At 37.6% G+C, this 18,844-nt stretch overlaps 1 protein-coding gene and 1 long non-coding RNA gene across 5 annotated transcripts in view; one reads left to right on the top strand and one right to left on the bottom strand.

The window, feature by feature from the left end:
• The window catches only part of LOC121380750 (probable myosin light chain kinase DDB_G0275057), an 86,672-nt gene that overhangs the window by 23,490 nt on the left and 44,338 nt on the right, over positions 1 to 18,844 (top strand). For 3 of the 4 annotated variants that reach the window (XM_041509714.1, XM_041509716.1, XM_041509713.1), the window contains exon 1: positions 17,216 to 17,311. The exons of the other annotated variant lie outside the window; for it this stretch is intronic. The gene's annotated coding sequence lies outside the window, so the exon portion shown is untranslated. Of the gene's footprint in view, positions 1 to 17,215; positions 17,312 to 18,844 lie in introns of those variants that run through there. 4 annotated transcript variants of the gene reach the window in all.
• On the bottom strand, positions 6,526 to 17,120 carry LOC121380752. The gene is made up of 3 exons (XR_005958995.1): positions 17,065 to 17,120; positions 13,093 to 13,215; positions 6,526 to 7,841 (listed from the first exon to the last, which is right to left on the bottom strand). It is a non-coding gene; the product is annotated as an uncharacterized LOC121380752 (long non-coding RNA).

The following is an 18,844-nucleotide window of genomic DNA, read 5'->3' as shown; positions in this document are numbered from 1 at the left end:
AGAGGGCTGCCACCTATACTAGTTTATATACTAAAGCACGTGCAGTTCTTTCTACCTTTATTCTCTTTGTACTGCTTTATTTTTTTTTACCTCGGATGGATATAATTTGTAAAAAGAACATTTTTGTTTATACTGAATATCTTTTTTCAAAAAGTGTTATTTGAGTTATGGGTTTAAAACTTAAAAAAAACTTTTATATGAATTTTAACTTTATTCATTATGAAGTTATATGTCAATTCATCGGTTTCCTTTTGAAGCAAACGGTCTATATACGATGAGCACATGGTTATTATTCAATAAAGAGCATTCTAGTTTTGAATTTGGATATGCAGTTAAATTTGAATGTGAAAATTGGAGGGCTAGTTGAATTTTACAAGGGCCAGTACGATTTTTCTTCAACTGGCCCTGCTGGCGACCATAGTTTTCATGTTAATTTTCAACCCTGCTAGAATGGTATGTAAATTTCATTTTTTTATGTTTGTAAGACTTGTGTTTAATATAAAATATTCAAAATATCCATGTAAATGGTTTAGACGGTATATACTGCACCATATTTAAATAATGCTGCCATCAGATATTAAATAAAATACAATAATAAATGTTCAGAATAGCATTCATAATTTGGTCTTAAACCTGTTCACAATATGTCTTGATGTTAACTTCACCATTGCCATGCAGCCTTTTCTTATACTATACTGAACAAAAAAAGAAACTTCCGATTTGTACATATAGTATTTGTTGTGTTAAAGAATTCATTGTGTAATGAAATTATATAGGTAGTATTAGCCTTGAGCTGTATTATCAATTCATGAATTTTATCGATTATTTTTGCACTGTCAATCGTCGACAACGTGAAATTCAGTTTGCATATGCATGCATGGTTCGACATGTCCCGTGTAGTATTCGGTCAATTTGTTTTCCTTGTCTTACTGACATTGTTGTCAAGTGAACGAAAACGCTTCAAAATTTGTAAAAAAATTAACGTTTTTTTTTACATTGTAGCATTTTTAGTATGCCAAGAATACCCAATAATTTACGCGAACGGGCGATTGGCATGCTTGATGCTGGCATGTCGACAGAAGACGTTGCAAGGCATGTCGGGAGTTCTAGTCGAGCGATACGAAATCTTCGCGTAAGATTTCGAACGACAGGAAGCACCAACGACTTGCCACCTCGTGGACGTCCGCGTGTTACAACACGTGGTCAAGACCGCTATATCATGAACATGCATTTGCGCAATCGATTCCAAACTGCCACTGCTACTGCTGCTAACACACCTGGGCTTCACAATAACCGAATCAGTGGGCAAACTGTTCGTAATCGTCTGCGGGAGAACGGTTTACATGCACGACGTCCTTACGTCGAATGCGTTTTAACGCAACGTCATCGTCTAAATCGTCTTAATTAGGCACGTGTACACACTCGTTGGATACGGCGACGCTGGAATACCGTTCTTTTTTCGGATGAATCCCGATTTTCTTTACAACGTGCCCATGGTTATCGTTCACCACTAGTCGTCATTGATGGCAATTTAAATGCTCAACGTTACTGCGATGACATTCTCGCTTATCACGTCATTCCTCTGTTCCATAACAACGCCAACATCTCGATTTTTCAGCATGATAATGCCACCTCTCATACAGCTAGAGACACTGTAAATTTGCTTAGGACAAATAATATTGATTTCATTGATGACTGGCCCACTAAAAGTCCTGATCTCAACCCCATCGATTGAGGCGTCGTCCCAACCCACCCGCTAACGTCAACGAACTTCGTCAAGCGCTCATTCAGGAATGGAACAATATTCCACAGGCAGAAATCAACACTTTAGTCAATTCTATGCGCCTGCGATGCACTGCAGTGGTCAATTCAAGAGGTGGTCATACCAGTTATTAAGTGGGTGTTTTTATTTTTAACCCCTACCACACTTGGTCAAAATTTCGCCCAGTTTCTGTTAACCTATGGCCATGATTTTTGCACCAAACGATGCATCATGGAACACTCTTTAAACGCATATATAACAATTATTTCCCCGGTTTGTTTTCATCAAGTTATGTTCAAGCAAAGTTAGCGGAAGTTTCTTATTTTGTTCAGTATATGTTTGTAATACTCAGAGAATTTCATTGCCTCACTACACTTAGTCAGATGCCAACAATGTATTATTTTAAAAATAAATAGGGTGCCTACACTCAAACGTGCCCTACGGGGCACACCCACCAACAGCCCCTGCATGTGCTATAACCTCACCGTGGTGCAGGGGTGTAACATTATCTTTGAGAATGGCCAATACAGCACAAAATTGAAGTTTTGAGTAAAATTCAGTATCCGTAAAATTCTGTGATATTTGTGTTTTTGCACAGTTCTTTACACTATTTTTGTTTAAGTCTTGAATTTTTATATTGATGTTGATCATCACTTTAATTATTTGCATTACCATAGTTTGACACCCAATAGCCGATGTATTTTTCGTGCTGGGGTGTCGTTAAACATTCATTCATTCATTCACCCACCAACAGATTGCCTGCAGAGAAGCTGATTTGAATATGTCTATGGATAGGCTTCAAAGATATATTCATCTTGAAAAATCCCTATGAGGGACAGGGGGTTATAGTGGGCCTCGGTCTATTGATGCGTAATCCGTGCCCATGTATGCGTGAATTGAACGTCCATAAATACGTGTTGAAATAAGTGAAACGCCCTTTAATCCCTGGATTGTATAATATAAGAAAACAATGTCCCACTGTCACTTATGTCATCGAGGTCATGCCAAGATTCAGAATAACGCATCCGTGTCTGTGAAAAATGTCTCGCGGACGACGACCCGGACACTGAGCGGATCAATGGATGCGTCGCTACGTCTTTCCATGTAGACATTTCTCGCGGATCACGGACACTGAGCGGATCAATGGATGTTTCGCTACGTCTTCCCATGTAGACATTTCTCGAGGATCACGGACACTGAGCGGATCAATGGATGCGTCGCTACGTCTTCCCATGTAGACATTTCTCGCGGATCACGGATACTGAGCGGATCAATGGATGCTTCGCTACGTCTTTCCATGTAGACATTTCTCGAGGATCACGGACACTGAGCGGATCAATGGATGCTTCGCTACGTCTTCCCATGTAGACATTTCTCGCGGATCACGTATGAATGGATGGCTAGCTTATTATGCAAACACGATTTTTTAAAAAGTGATTGGATTTGTAAGACATAAAAGGTGTTGTGCTATCCTGTCTGTGGGATGGTGTATATAAAAGATCCCTTGCTACTAATGGAAAATGTATTCCTTTCTAAGAATATACGTCAAAATTAACAAATGTTTGACCTCCAATAGCCGTTAATTAATTATCAGTGCGTTCTAGTGATGTCGTTAAACAAACCAAATTAAACGTCTTTTTAAAGGTGTATACAGACTGACAATCAGCGAGATACACACATCTGTGACATTTTGAGAGCATCACAGAGGAAATGAAAACACGCCTATTTGTATTAATATGCAAGGTGAATATGTTTGGTTTTTGGCCCATTCCGTGTGTCACATTTCTCCGACAAAGACCTTTTTCAAAGATGTCTAAGAAACAGAATACTGGTGTCTTTGAGATAATATTCATATCGTTAAACAACTCGTAAAATAAATGGTATCTAATGGCCATTCACACTTTTCTCTATTCATCATATGGCCACAGATGTAACAGATATCCATATTCAAAACAAGGAAATGTAAATATATCATATTTTAAATAATTTTCAAAGGTTATATTTGTCGGAAACGCGTTAAAATGGCTATAAACTCAGATTAGTTCCTTTACGTAGACAGCGATAGCCTACCTAAATATCACCTTCCAACTTTGTTTAGATGACCAAAAACTAAGGCTTAACGACGTTTACACAGAACATGGGTAAGCATTTGACTATACAGTTGTTTTTATGAATACCAGCAAGTAACTATACAAATCAGATTTGAAGAAAAACTGGTAAAAGTCTCGTCTATTGCAAGTATATTATTTTTAAACATGTTTCTCAACTTCAGTATGACATGCCATCCATACATCTTCAATGCAACACAAATATTTCGAAACGGTGTAGGCCTACACAATCTACTTTCAAAAAGAGTAAAAATTATTTTTATCTGGTAGTGATGAATAAAATGTTTAAATACGTCTAAATTCTTTTTTATTTACATGTACAAAATTTGGTTGTGCTAATTTGGGATGGATTGTTTTTGCCAGAACAATAATTTATATAAATATGGTCAAACTTACTTGGACTGAACGAAAAGTACGTGATCGTCGCTTAACATAGTCACAGCTTCCGGAAAAGTTTAAAATCTATATAGTTCCGTTCATACACTGAATTTGTTTCATAAATTCCATATGGTACTCCCGCTCATGCAGTGATCTGTCTTACTGTACTTGTTCCCGTGTGAGACCGCTTGTATTACAAGTGTGTATTTTAATCATACACAAGTTGATCATACATCACTCGCTTTCGCTCATGATGTACGATTGAAAACACTCTCGTTGTAATATAAACGGTCTCACACGGGAACTCGTTTAGTATTCTCTGTGTTCCAAATAAAAGAAAGAAATGTTTTATTTAACGACGCACTCAACACATTTTATTTACGGTTATATGGCGTCAGACATATGGTTAAGGACTACACAGATTTTGAGAGGAAACCCGCTGTCGCCACTACATGGGCTACTCTTCTGATTAGCAGCAAGGGATCTTTTATTTGCGCTTCCCACAGGCAGGATAGCACAAACCATGGCCTTTGTTGAACCAGTTATGGATCACTGGTCGGTGCAAGTGGTTTACACCTACCCATTGAGCCTTGCGGAACACTCACTCAGGGTTTGGAGTCAGTATCTGGATTAAAAATCCCATGCCTCGACTGCGATCCGAACCCAGTACCTACCAGCCTGTAGACCGATGGCCTGCCACGACGCCACCGACGCCGGTGTGTTCTAAATGAGTAGCAGGGCTTGCTTTTAAAACATTTGGGGTCAAATTCAAAGTCATAAAATTTACCTCGACTACCAAGGTAAATAAGGGGGAACCATGACCAATGAGGAAGGACCAAGGCAGATGAGGACATCATAACAAACAAACTATACTCATGTTTGCAATCCATGCTTTTAACCCACCCCAAAAAGACCCCCCCCAAAAAAAAACACACAAAAAAAACAACAACAACAAACAAACAACAAAAAAACCAACAACAACAACAACACCACCACCTAAATAAATAATAATAAAAAATAAATTTAAAAAATCACATCGCCACATCAATTCGGGAACCTGGTCTGACAAGAGACGGACTATATATACTCCTGGACATTAATTATTGAGCACCGCCTGAATTGTATTGCAGCCAAATAAGGCGTGTGGAAATAAGTGTCCGTGCCAACATAGGTTAAACCTGGTATTGGTATTTTTACATGTTCTCTAATTACTGCACGTATTTACCGAGATGGCGTGAATAAATTACTTATTAGAAGCACATATGTGTGAATTACCACACATTTTCTTGTATATTTACGGTTTCTGTCTGTCCACCCACCCCCCCCCCCCCCCACCCCCTCCGTAATATATTAAATATTGAAGTAACGACAGTGTTACATGCTATTAGTCTTTTTTTAATATCCGCTGTATACACAGAACGTTAATCCCAGTGTTTTATATCCACATAATTATCACATTTCACACTCATTACTATACGAATATATTCCATATTCAGTGAAACATGTAGACCCATAGATCAAATATCAGTAAAATAGCAAGAGATTCAAAATTTTAAGTAAACAAATGCGACGTCAAAACCTAAGTGAAATTTTCTCTTCCTGCAGGTACATGCTATTTAAAAGGCAGTTTAGTGTGCATATTTTAATAGATTAATATTCAGTTCAAACCCAGTGTTTTGATGTACTATACCATTATTGTTACAGGTCCGTAGGACTGATTTTCAGTGTGTGTGTGTGTGTATGGGGGGGGGGGGGGGGCTCATTTTTATGGTTGTTCTATCGTCAGGTTTCCGTAATAGCATTATAAGACATTTTAAAGTCCCGAAATAAAAACTGGCGTAAAAAGTGGGGGGGGGGGGGGTGAGCCTCCCCCCACCCCGGCTCCTACGGGTCTGTGTTAAAGCTTTAAGTGTTGTTTTTTCTTTAACAATTGTTTTATTATTATATTTACGTCATATTAAATAGTATCTGACTAATCACATTTGAAAGCACAACATGAATTTGTAAAACAAAATTCTATATGTATCCACTGAGACTGATTTTCAATTTTTTTAGACACACACTCACGCCTTTCAAGAATTTTATTATTTTTACTTCATTGCAAAACCACAGCTGCCGTTTCAGTAGACTGTTTTCTCTGTCAACAGTTTGTCATTCAAAAATAACTGTCGCCATTTTGAACTATTTTGTATAAAGATATTTTCACACAAAAACAAAGAGCCTCAGGGTAAGAATTCTGTACACATGTATTTCAAATATAATCTACACTCTGGAAAACGATCTTCTCTTTGGAAATTTTGGTCTGCATGGCTATTTTCGTCACAAGAATAACATAGTTTTTCCTGGAATTCCGTTGCTCAAATCGAGGTACATTTTCATAAGAACACCGTTAGTAGAAACATTTATTTGCATATTACATTTACATTGTACCATTGTACCTTACTAAAGCCTAGACTGAACGATCTATTCTATACAGGCATGTGTGTAAGTGGGGGTGTTGGAGGTCGAACCCCCTAAAAACTATGCTCACCATAGTCTAGCTCGAGTACTCTGCCGTTCGACAGCTAAACGGACATTTGTACGGTTATTATCGCTCTCTGCCGTCCGAGATTATAAATAAAATACGGAATGGCGGACTACCACACGGTAGATAAAGATTCCCGCTCTAATACAACAACAATTCTAAATTTGACGCTAAATACCATTACAATGATTATTTTCAAATCCGACGATTACACATAATTTTCATAGTAACCACTAATACACACACTACAGGAAGTAACTCAGGGTTAGGGTTAGGGTCAGGGTCAGCACCCACGTATTTAACCGGAACATTATTGAAAGCCGCTGAACAGGCAGAGCAATCATAACCGTACAAATGTCCGTCTAGCTCTCGAATGGCAGAACACTCGGACTGGGCCACAGTCTCGTCTCCTGCATAATTCCCTGCACACGCACCTGCTATGTCTCAATACCAGTAATGTTGCCGATATGTTGGGTTTTAGCGTGTCGTCGTTGGAAAACCCCCAAAACAAAAACTGTTGAAGACCATCCAAACGTTTCAGCTGAGCTTTGCACACTGGTAAGGCAATGTAAAATGATATATTATTTCAAGATAGACGTTTTTCAACGTCAAACGCCCTAACAGTAACACGAGTGAAAGTTCACGCATACTCTGCTTAGAATTGTGTGATTGGCTGAGATGATACCAAATTGAGAATCTATCCAAGAACCGTGCGTTTAAAAGTCTAAACTCTAATATCCAATGACGTCATACGCATATAATATGTATATCGTTGCCGGGGTGTGAAAGCAGTCTCATATCAGACTATTAGGCAGCGTGTGACATCATTAGACATCGAGTCTAGATTCTAACGTTTTATAAGCACGGAGCCAGTTGCCCACACAATGGTATACCGAATTTTGCAAACATTGTTTACAACCACCAGTGCATGGTGGGATCGTTGCTGTGTGATGTCGTGGTTATGATGCAAGCTGACGTTAAAAAACGAATGGGTGGACTGTCCATGAGGAGAAGCCCCTTCTCGCTGTAACATGATTCTTTTCCACCTCTTCTTTATTTCCGCCTGCACCTGAAGCATCAGATAAAATTATAGTACAGAAAAGTAGAACTGTGTACAAATAGTTCCTGTACACCAAGTAAAATGGTCTCTAACACATTGTAAAGTTTGTAAATGGTTGATATTTGTGACTCGTGTGGATACATCATAATTTTGAAAATCGTTTCATAATGTTTACAAATGGCCAATAAATAATTTCCTAAGAACTATTTGATTTTTCCTCCATTACTGTTAAATATATACCTGGTACAATACAGGTAGACCTACTGGGATTCTTTTCCATGTATATATTGAAACATATTACAGGGAGGTACCGGTTCAAGGATGCCAGTTCTCCCCCTCAGAAGGCCGAGCGCTCGCATATAATTTGACTGGTTTCATCGTCTTTTGTCATATCACACTTAGGCCCAACAAAATACATTTCCGATATCTGGTCAGCAATCGCGTCGATTTTGATCCTCGCGAGTCAACATTTTTTTTTTTAATTTCCCGCGGTATGACGTCGATTTTTGCCATTCGTTTCTTGCATAAATGTTGCATTGATGATGCTACCTTCACCATGTTGAATATGTACTTACATATGCTTGAAAAACTAAATGATGTTCAAAATAAATATATTTTAAAATAACTTAATAACATTTGCTCATTATTTACAAAAAGGCCTACTGGTCCCAGCTAGCAAATAAAAACTACATTTGTTTTACTTAAAACTATTCAAATTGTCCATTAAAGCAAGATCTATATGCTGGCTTGGACCATTAGCTGTCTTCAACTTCTCTCTAAAACAGGTCCTGCTGTTCTGAATGAGTAGCATAGCTTGTTTTAAAAACATTTGTGACCAAAGTCGAAGTCATACAAATTGCCTTGGCTATATGAAAAATGCAAAGGAAAATATTTAGGGTACCAAGGCAAAGGAGGTGGCACTATGGCCATTCGGGATGGACCAAGGCAGACGAGGAGGACGTAAAAAAACCAACCTAAATATATCTACCTTTTCTGTGCAACCCATGCTTACCCCCCCACCCCCACCCCAAATCCCCGCATCGCTGCATAAATTCTGGAATTTTGGTCTGACCAGAGACTGACTTTGTTTTGCCTTATCTAACGTTAGGAGAGAGAGAGAGAGAGAGAGAGAGAGAGAGAGAGAGAGAGAGAGAGAGAGAGAGAGAGAGAGAGAGAGAGAGAGAGAGAGAGGCAGGCAGAGAAGCAGAGAAAGAGAGAGGCAGAGATACACACACACACACACACAGAGAGAGAGAGAGAGAGAGAGAGAGAGAGAGAGAGAGAGAGAGAGAGAGAGAGAGAGAGAGAGAGAGAGAGAGAGAGAGAGAAACAGAGTGAGAGAGAGAGAGATAGCGAGCGATAGTTTTTGTGTTTATGTGTAATTTTTTGCATTGATATCGTTATCACTTCAATTATGACGCTATACAGGCCTTGATAATACTATTATTGCAGTTGGTATACAGTGCTCCTACTAGCAGTAGCTAGTGGGAATTTCCCTATTAGCTCAGTTGGTTGAGCTCTGGACTCTTGTACTTAGTCTTAGAGTTTTCAGTAACACGCATGTAACTGTTTCGAACCATGTATTATGTATGATCTGATCATTCAGTTGGGGGATAAGGATATTGACAGCTCTGACGCAGACGAAGAGCGAGCACGTGAGTTATTCTCCGTCCAGTAGCGTTATGTGACCGCTGCAGACAAAGGTACAGTATTGCCAAACGTTAACTAGATCAAATCCCCCCCAACCAGTACAACCAGTTGGTGAGTTATGCTAATGCCATTCTGAAGGCTGAATAAAGATCACACACCAATTTATTTTATTGTGAAGTTAAAGGGCGTTAATAAAATAACCAGTTGCCTATATATTTTGTTTTGGTGTACATTTCAAGGAATTTTGCTTCAAGAAATATTTCAGAAACATTCGTGGAGCAATTTTACAAGTTCCATAAAATGCTCAGTTGTTCCAAACATCAGTACATTACTTAAAACTACATTCCCTGGAATATTTTTATTATTTAAGCATATAAAACAGAAAATCCAATTACGTTTGGTGCATATATGACGCCGCACTCTGTATTGGTTTCACTACGCTGGCTTATCCAGGTCAAAAACAAAGCCAGTATTTTGAAAGTGGGACACTTTTGACGGGCTCGTACCGATCTCGGTTTTCATTGGCTTATTACAAGTATAGAATTCCCCAACAAGAGATCACGTGAGATTTCGCAATTTTTTAACAAATTTAACTGTCTTGATTGAGGGGTCGTCTCATATCTCCCAAACATATTTATATCCATAGAAGTATGGTACAACGCTTTTCCAGGGGTCGGTGAGTGGGGGATTTGCCTTGAAATTTTGACAGTGGCCAGCTGTTGGCATACTAATTACGTAACGCTCTTGGGGTAGAGGAAGAGGGTACTGTGTTCGATTTACGTAACATTTTTCAAGACTATATGTTATTTTTATTCATTACTTAGACCTAAAAAGGTGGTTTTTGGAAATGCGCGGTCAATCTAGGATCGATCACCATCGGCGGGTATACAAAAAGACCATGGTATGTGATATCCTGTCTGTGGGATGGTACATTTAAACGATCCCTTGCTAAAAAAAAAATGTAGCGGTTTCCAAGGCGCGTGTGCAGGGATTTCAGCGGGGTTGGGGTTATAGACTGTGTTGAGCGAAGTTTATATGGGGCCATGCTCCCCCAAAAAATACATTTAATTTTTTTTTAAGCTTGGGCAAGTAAGGGTTTCGACCTCCAATACCCTCCCCCTGCACATGCACCCGATTCCTCTCTGATAGGATATATTTTATTTAACGACGCACTCAACACATTTTATTTACGGTTGTATGGGGTCGGATGATTATTAAATCAATATGCTTTATCTTTGATGTCGTTAAACAACGACTTTTTTAAAAGTTCATTTGAGCTTGTATTTCACATTTGTACATGATGTTATAATATGGTAACCAGAGAATGTAACTTTAATTTCAGGTTCTATAATACAGTGTGTATTTAGTTGCATAATGTAGTGAGCACGGTATTATTATTACAAAGTTCAAATAGGGTGAATGAATGAATGAATGAATGAATGTTTAACGACACCCCAGCACGAACAATACAAATAGGGTGAATACATGTGCTTAAGTTAGCGTTCAGGTATACAGGTGTGAGCAGCAGTTCATTTTGTACAGTTATGAATTGTAGTACAACATTTTCTGTGTACGTGCTTATTTCATAGATGATAATTCGAGCAATTTGTTGGGTTAATAAACAACTGTTAGTTTGCGCATGGTTTGCAACTGCTGTACATAGGTGCACCAATCTCACAGGTAGGCCTATAGTAGCAGTTTTGGCTTTGAATATATTTCAGAATGTGCATGTTGGCAACTGTTGTACAGAGATGTACCAATCTTGTTGGTACGGTAGATTGGTCGTGTCACTTCGTACAAGTATGAGTTTCATCAAATTATACATAGTTCGGTCTGCGCATGGTTTGCAACTGCTGTACAGAGGTGCACCAATCTTGCCTGTACAGTGACAGTACAAGGAGGTAGATTGGTCGTGTCAATTCGTACAAGTATGAGTTGCAGCGCAGTGTCTGCTTTGTATATCCGTTACTCACGAGGGTCGGCTTAGAATTATAGACAATCATTAAGCTAGTTTAATTGCTAACCTTGGGACAGGGGCCTCTTGCATTTCACTAGTTCAAGTTAACAAGTGACAAGTTTACATGTACATTCAGCTTTTATTTAGTATATGCATTCATGTTCAGGTTGGTGAACTATGGTGACCTGGGAACAATGTTCTTCCTTATTTGAGTACTTATGGGAAGTTTAAGGATGTACTGCTTTGTTGTGAAACATTAATGACAAAATAGTTGCATTGACATAATAATATTTGTGACAAGTGGCCTGGGGACAAGGGCCTCGGCCATATTTATGTAAGTTTTATATTGTTTAACTACAATGTGTATTTTTAGGGGCCTTTGATTAAATGTTAATTGTCGACAAGAGCATGTACATGGATTAGGTAAGCAGCATATATGTGGTGTCGGTTCTAGTGACTTGAGGACAGAGGCCTCGGTCAATATTAATTTTACTCTAGATGGATAACATGCTGGAATTTAGTGGAGTTTGAACATGTACTTTCCACTAACAGCCTGGAAGCAAGGTTCTGGGCTGCATTTATTTTTCATTATTTACCATGTTCTGTTTACATTCATGTATAATTTGCCGTCACTGCATGGGGACATTGGCCTCTGTGGTGTCTTTTATGTATATTCTTCATAAGATGGTGCCTAAGAGTATGCGATAAACAAAAACAAATTTTCAACGAAAAGGTTGTGTTGCACGCAAATCTGTGGCAGGTATTTGAACCCCATCTGTCATGGTTCAGTAAACAATTTTGTTTTTTAATGCGAAAAAAAGGGAGTCTTCAAACGTTTCCGTCATTTATCATTAAATGGCCTTTTTCAATTCATTAAGTGTGTTTGTGTTTTATTCACTGGTAACCATAAAACGAAGCACAACATTTTCTGGACAGTGACATAAAGAGTAAGAATGCTATTCAGTTATATGGTGAATAAAATAAATATTTTTGCGAGTACTGATGCCTAATCCACATAATAAGCACTACAAATGTAATCTTGCTTAAAATCTGTAAACTATAGCTTACGTTACTAAGACATTAGAGGTAGATGTCTTGATATACGTGAACTATATCATTGGGTTCATTTTTGCGCATGTGAATAGTTTTTTTTTTTTTAAATGCATGCTGTTGCCGTAACGTTTTACACTCGTTCTCAATAAACAATGCATTTCACTGTCGACATTTTGATAAAATAAAGGTGTTCTAAATCAGAAAATGATGATTGTAGTATAATTTACAGCATATGAAGAATATTAATCTATTTGCGTTTTAGCATCATCAAAGTACTTTTCACTGCAGACGTTGTTGAAAATGGCTACCCTTTTGAGTGTTTTAGTGCATATGAAATGTCCATTACTTTTGTGTTTTAAACTGGAAACATAAGTAGGCTACATTTATTGTGAAAGCTGTTGGGAAGTCGAAGTGAATATTCTTGAACACAGTTGTAATACATAGAATGAATTTACATGAGATGTCCTCTGCGGTTGACGCTTTCTAGTGAAGATGAACGTACAAGACATGTTGTAAAATTTGTTCAGAAACGAAACACCATGAAATATTAATTTGTAAAACAAAAATAATCAGTAATATGGATTACTACTGCGGTCCCACCTTTCCAAGATTAAACTTGTCCCCTCTCCAATCTGTCACTGTGAACATGCCGCAGAAACTGTTGAACACGTCTTACCATACTGCCAACAACACAGCCAACTCAGAGATGCTCACTGGCCAACACTGAAAAACACAGAAGAAAAACTTTATGGAGACCAGGAATCCCTCCGTGTCACTGTGAGATTCATCCTGGCAGCAAACATCTCCCTGTGATATCATTACAAGAAGGAACGAAAAGAAGAAGATTACTACTTCTGATCTGATGGCAACATGATTATAATTATATGAACGCATCTGCAATAGTGTAGGTGATATACTGATATTTTTCAATTTACTTAGATGTCGAAGGTCCACCACCTGTTAAATGTAACGGATCTTGCATAACAAAACCAATTTAAAACTTTAACAATCTTTCCTTTCAAATAGTTGTACGAACCAGTCGCTTTGATGTGCTTGCGTCACAAGATCGAACCACCTTGGTGGATCCATTCAACTGATTGGGTTTTTCTCGTTCCAACCAGTGCACCACGACAGGTATATCAAAGGCCGTGGTATGTGCTATTCTGTCTGTGAGACGCTGCATATAAAAGATCATTTGCTACGTTAGAAACAAAATGCAGCGGGTTTCCTCTGATGACTACGAGTCAGAATTATCATATGTTTGACATCCAATAGCCGATGATTAATCAATCAATGTGCTCTAGTGGTGTCGTTAAACAAAACAAACTTTTATTTTTTCAGTCGCTTTAACAAACTGCTGAATTGGCAATTTGAAAGAATATCTACATATTTGACCATATAATGATCATTGAAACATGAAACAATATCAACAAACAATTTCCAACCATAACTGAAACTCTGCGGTAATGTAAACTAACATCTTTCCATTTTTGGTTGGAACATAATCCGTTCTACCCCTCTCCTTGCTTGGCGGTTACGTCGAGGAGGGTGTATAAAAATGCATGCTTTTGCATCACGTTATAGTCGAACGTGGGGAGGGAGGACGGGCGGGACGTTGCCCAGTTGTAAATCGCTCGCTCGATGCGCGGTCGGTCTGGGATCAATCCCAGTCGGTGGGCATATCAAAGGCCGTGGTATGTACTACCCTGTCTGTGGGATGGTGCATATAAAAGATACCTTGCTGCTAAATGAAAAGAGTAGCCCATGAAGTGGCGACAGCGGGTTTCCTCTCTCAATATCTGTGTGGTCCTTAATCATGTTTGACGCCATTTAACCGTAAATAAAATGTGTTGAGTGTGTCGTTAAATAAAACATTTCCTTATAGTCGAACGCCCCCCACCCCCCAACCCCCATCCCCACATTCGAATATAGTATACGTTGATCCTTGTTTAAATTTCTTATTATAACCATGAATAAAGAAAGTAATGACCATTTCACAAAAATCGGCGACACAAAGAACATGGTAAACATTTCTTTAAAATAGATTGGCATTGGAATGGAGTTTTCAATCAATTAAACTACTATATAAATATCTTTGAAATGAGTAAATGAAATTAAGCCTGTTACAACATTTAGTATATAAAAACATTACGTTTAACAGCAGAGACAGTAACGAATCTTTGAAAAACGGTGATATTCGAAGGTGTGTAGAAAAAGTGGACGATTTTCAGGTTTTAAAACCGCTGGTCAATAGATCGTGGAACCCAGGGGTGTCGGAAGCGGTTCGGCCGTATCACTTTTTGGGAACGTTTTTTTTTTCTCTTCCTATGATGGTCGCATAGTATAGATCTCATTATAAACATTACTTTGATGGCCGTGCCAACTTTTAATTGCTCCCGACGCTCCTACAACCCTAGCATTTAATATCTGATGAATTATTTTGCTTTCCGAGCTTAATTTTTAATTTTTTTAATAATTATTATTTTTTTTAAACTATGGGCGCATCAAATGCATCGGTTTATTGAGAATGAGTGTTTAGATGAATGAATCCGTAATCGACGCAAAACTTTCTGAGCGAGCGGAATTCAAATATGGAGCATCAAGTTGCGGGAATCCAATTCTAGAGTAGCAACGACGACCACCGTGGAATCGGGTTCCCAATGGCAATGATCTGTATGATGTTACTAAAGTAAAATCCTGCACAGGCTTAAATTAGTTTTCTAAATGGAATGAAAGAAGGGTTTTATTATTATTATTATTATTATTATTATTATTATGTTTAATGTTTAATGTTTTCTTTAACGACACCGTTAGAGCACATAGATTAAATTATCATCGACAGTCAAACATTTAATGATTTTAGATTCGTAGTTTTAGAGGAAACCCGCTACATCCCCCCCCCCCCACCCATTAGCAAGGGGTCTTTTATATATGCACTTTCTCACACACATGACGGCCTTTGATATACCAGTCGTGGGACGGAAAGTGTCTTCACGTTCACTAACCATTATTTACCCGTTGAAACTGGTCGTTGGAATAACATACCTATAGATGAGAGACTTTGTACAATATGCTCCGTAAATGATTTTGGCGTTGAGTTTCATTATCTTTTTGTTTGTAATTTTTTTCATGACTTATGGGTCCAGTATATACATTCATATTACTATAAAAGAAAGAAAGAAATGTTTTATTTAACGACGCACTCAACACATTTTATTTACGGTTATATGGTGTCAGACATATGGTTATGGACCACACAGATTTTGAGAGGAAACCCGCTGTCGCCACTACATGGGCTACTCTTCCGATTAGCAGCAAGGGATCTTTTATTTGCGCTTCCCACAGGCAGGATAGCACAAACCATGGCCTTTGTTGAACCAGTTATGGATCACTGGTCGGTGCAAGTGGTTTACACCTACCCATTGAGTCTTGCGGAGCACTCACTCAGGGTTTGGAGTCGGTATCTGGATTAAAAATCCCATGCCTCGACTGGGATACGAACCCAGTACCTACCAGCCTGTAGACCGATGGCCTACCACGACGCCACCGAGGCCGGTATATTACTATAAATGACTAAGTACTTATAAATTTAAAGAATTAATGAACAGTAAACGAATCGGAATATTAAAGAAATTAGCATATTTTATAAATGTAATTATTAGTAACTTTAAACGTTAACCAAACCAAACAAAAATATATAATTATTATTACGATGACATGTTTGCTTATAAGTACTTGGCCACACATGCTGTATATCCAGCTTATATTTATATGAACACCAACTTGTGTATAACGATGTTTTTAAATATGTACATGTATCTAATTCATTTAGAGTTTTTGTTATACGTATTGTTCTTATAGAATTTTATTTATTGGTCTTTGTATATGTTATTATCAACCATCTTGTCACGTGAATGTTATAAATTGTATATGTATATATTCCTCCTATGCTGTTGTGCAACGGCCCGAGTGTAAATAAATTCTTCTTGTCTTCTTGCCGATCAGGGATAGGCCTACAAAGTCAAATCAAGGGTGGGGGTTAGGATTTCCTCAGTTTAGGTGCTTGCATCGCAGGATCGAACCACGTCGGTGGATCCATTCAGCTGATTGTTTTTTTCTCTGGTTCAAACCAGTGCACCATAATTGGACAAAGGCCGTGGTGTGTGCTTTCCTGTCTGGGAAAGTGCATATAAAAGATCCCTCGCTGCCTTAGGAAAACATTTCCTGGACGGAGGAACCGGCTGAGGCCGGTACTTGTGCCCAGGACAGGCGTGCGCTACAAAAACTTGCTCTGAATGTGCACGTTAAACCCTTTTCCATTCCATTCCATTAGGAAAAATGTAACGGGTTTCCTCAGATGACTACGATTATTAATTAGTAAATGTGCTCCAGTGGTGTCGTTAAACAAAACAAACTTTAACAAGTCAAAACGTTTGGTCAACAAAACGTCATAACCAGAGCCGTTGTAATTATAATATAATTAAGCAAGGGATCTTTTATATATGCACAAACAGATTGACATGACATTATATATATAATTTATATAATGTCATGTTAGCATGACACACACACCTCACTTTCGACCAAATAAAATAGGTACTCCTCCATTCATCACACGCGCTGATTGGTTTCACTAGTGGTGTGTTTCTAGGCAACCCAAATGCGGGTCTCTCCAGACATTGGAGGAGTGTAAATGCTAATTTGGTTGACCTGAAAGGTTAAACTTTACTTCCGTCTGAGATGATCGGAGTTGCAAACCTTCTTCTTGTTGTGGTCATGATGAAGTGTTTTTAATACCTGATTATATCAACGTCATAAGGTATTTTTCAAGAAGCATATGATACACATTTAGTGACATTAAGCTGTAAAAGTATTTTTTAAAACTTATTTTTACATTTCTGTCATGTATTTTCGTGTTTTAAAATTTGCATTATGGGCTGGGTAAAATCTAGTTCATCAAGATTAACTTTGGCTACAAGTGCAAGCACAATGTGCATTTACATTCGAGTTTATTTTTATGAACTAGGTAAAATCCTGTCATCAATGATCAAGTGCCTATGGACGGTCTAATTTGGTTAATATACAAGTAAAAACACTAGTACAGAACTGGCACAAGTAAAACTTTACATATTTGAAACCGTACTACTGTAATGATGTCGACTTGTTAATTTAAGTGTTCGGTATGTTACTTAAATAGCGTTTAATCTGGTATCTATATATAAATGGAGATTTTCAAAACAAAATGGCTAAGGGAAATCCCCATTAAACTGACATACCCTAGTTTCAAGGGAGAGACTAAATCATAGACACTGAGAGTCGTCAGCCAGTGAGAGTCCACTGAATATTCATGAGCAAACTGTTGATCGACATCGAGATTTTACGACATCGAGTAATGTTCTGGTGTATATATATAAATTATTCCAACTGTAGATATTAATGTAACAAGTATTTAATAATATACAGTGTGGTTAATAAATTGTGTAATTGAATGTTACCTAGCATATATCAATGTCGTCGTTTGTTGTTTTCCTACTCTTCTGTGGGATAATCCCGCCGATATTTTGATGAATTTTACACCAGTGGTTACGGTTATCTAAACGTCAAAATTGTAATGCACGTCTGTACAACTTAATTTCATAAACAAATAAACAAACAACAACAACAAAAATCATTAAACAACTACAGAATATATAATTTAAAATAATTACTGTATAAATGAGTACAGGTCAAACCGATTAGAAAAATGTTGTCCACTACTTTAAATTATAATTATTTGTAATAACAATTGTCCTAAATAAAAATAATAACAACACAAGAGTAGTTATGGTAGGTTTTTGGAAAATTATAAATGTAAGATTTCAGTAGGTTGGATTATAAATAAATTATCTCACTACCAAGTACACATGAACTTCATCCACTGATGTAGTTAACAAATTACAAATTACACACTTCTTGGCTAATGTCTATTTCCTCAAAGTAAAAATTTACTTTTGTAGATGCAAAATTAATCAATTATCTAAGTGATCAGAGTAGATTTCTGTTTGTTTATTTTTAAAAATATGATTTTTATTAAATAGATTTGAATAAAGTACCACTGAAGGTTCATTTACCTTTAATATACATATACATACATGTATACATACATACATACATACATATATACATACCCACACACACACACACACACACACACACACATACATACGTGTGTGAAAGTTTGATTTAAAAAAAAATACATTAATTATTTTTTTTGTATCAAGATGTCAGTAATCTGACTGCATATTTACTATCCATGTCAGGAGTGGTTTTTAGAAAAGATGACTTAAAATTTCAAAAGCGTGGATTTGACCAT

The sequence above is a fragment of the Gigantopelta aegis genome, chromosome 9 (genome assembly GCF_016097555.1).
Source record: "Gigantopelta aegis isolate Gae_Host chromosome 9, Gae_host_genome, whole genome shotgun sequence".
Lineage (NCBI taxonomy): Eukaryota > Metazoa > Mollusca > Gastropoda > Neomphalida > Peltospiridae > Gigantopelta > Gigantopelta aegis.
The sequence above is the reverse complement of the archived record's forward strand: the minus strand, read 5'-3'. Positions and strand labels throughout refer to the sequence as shown.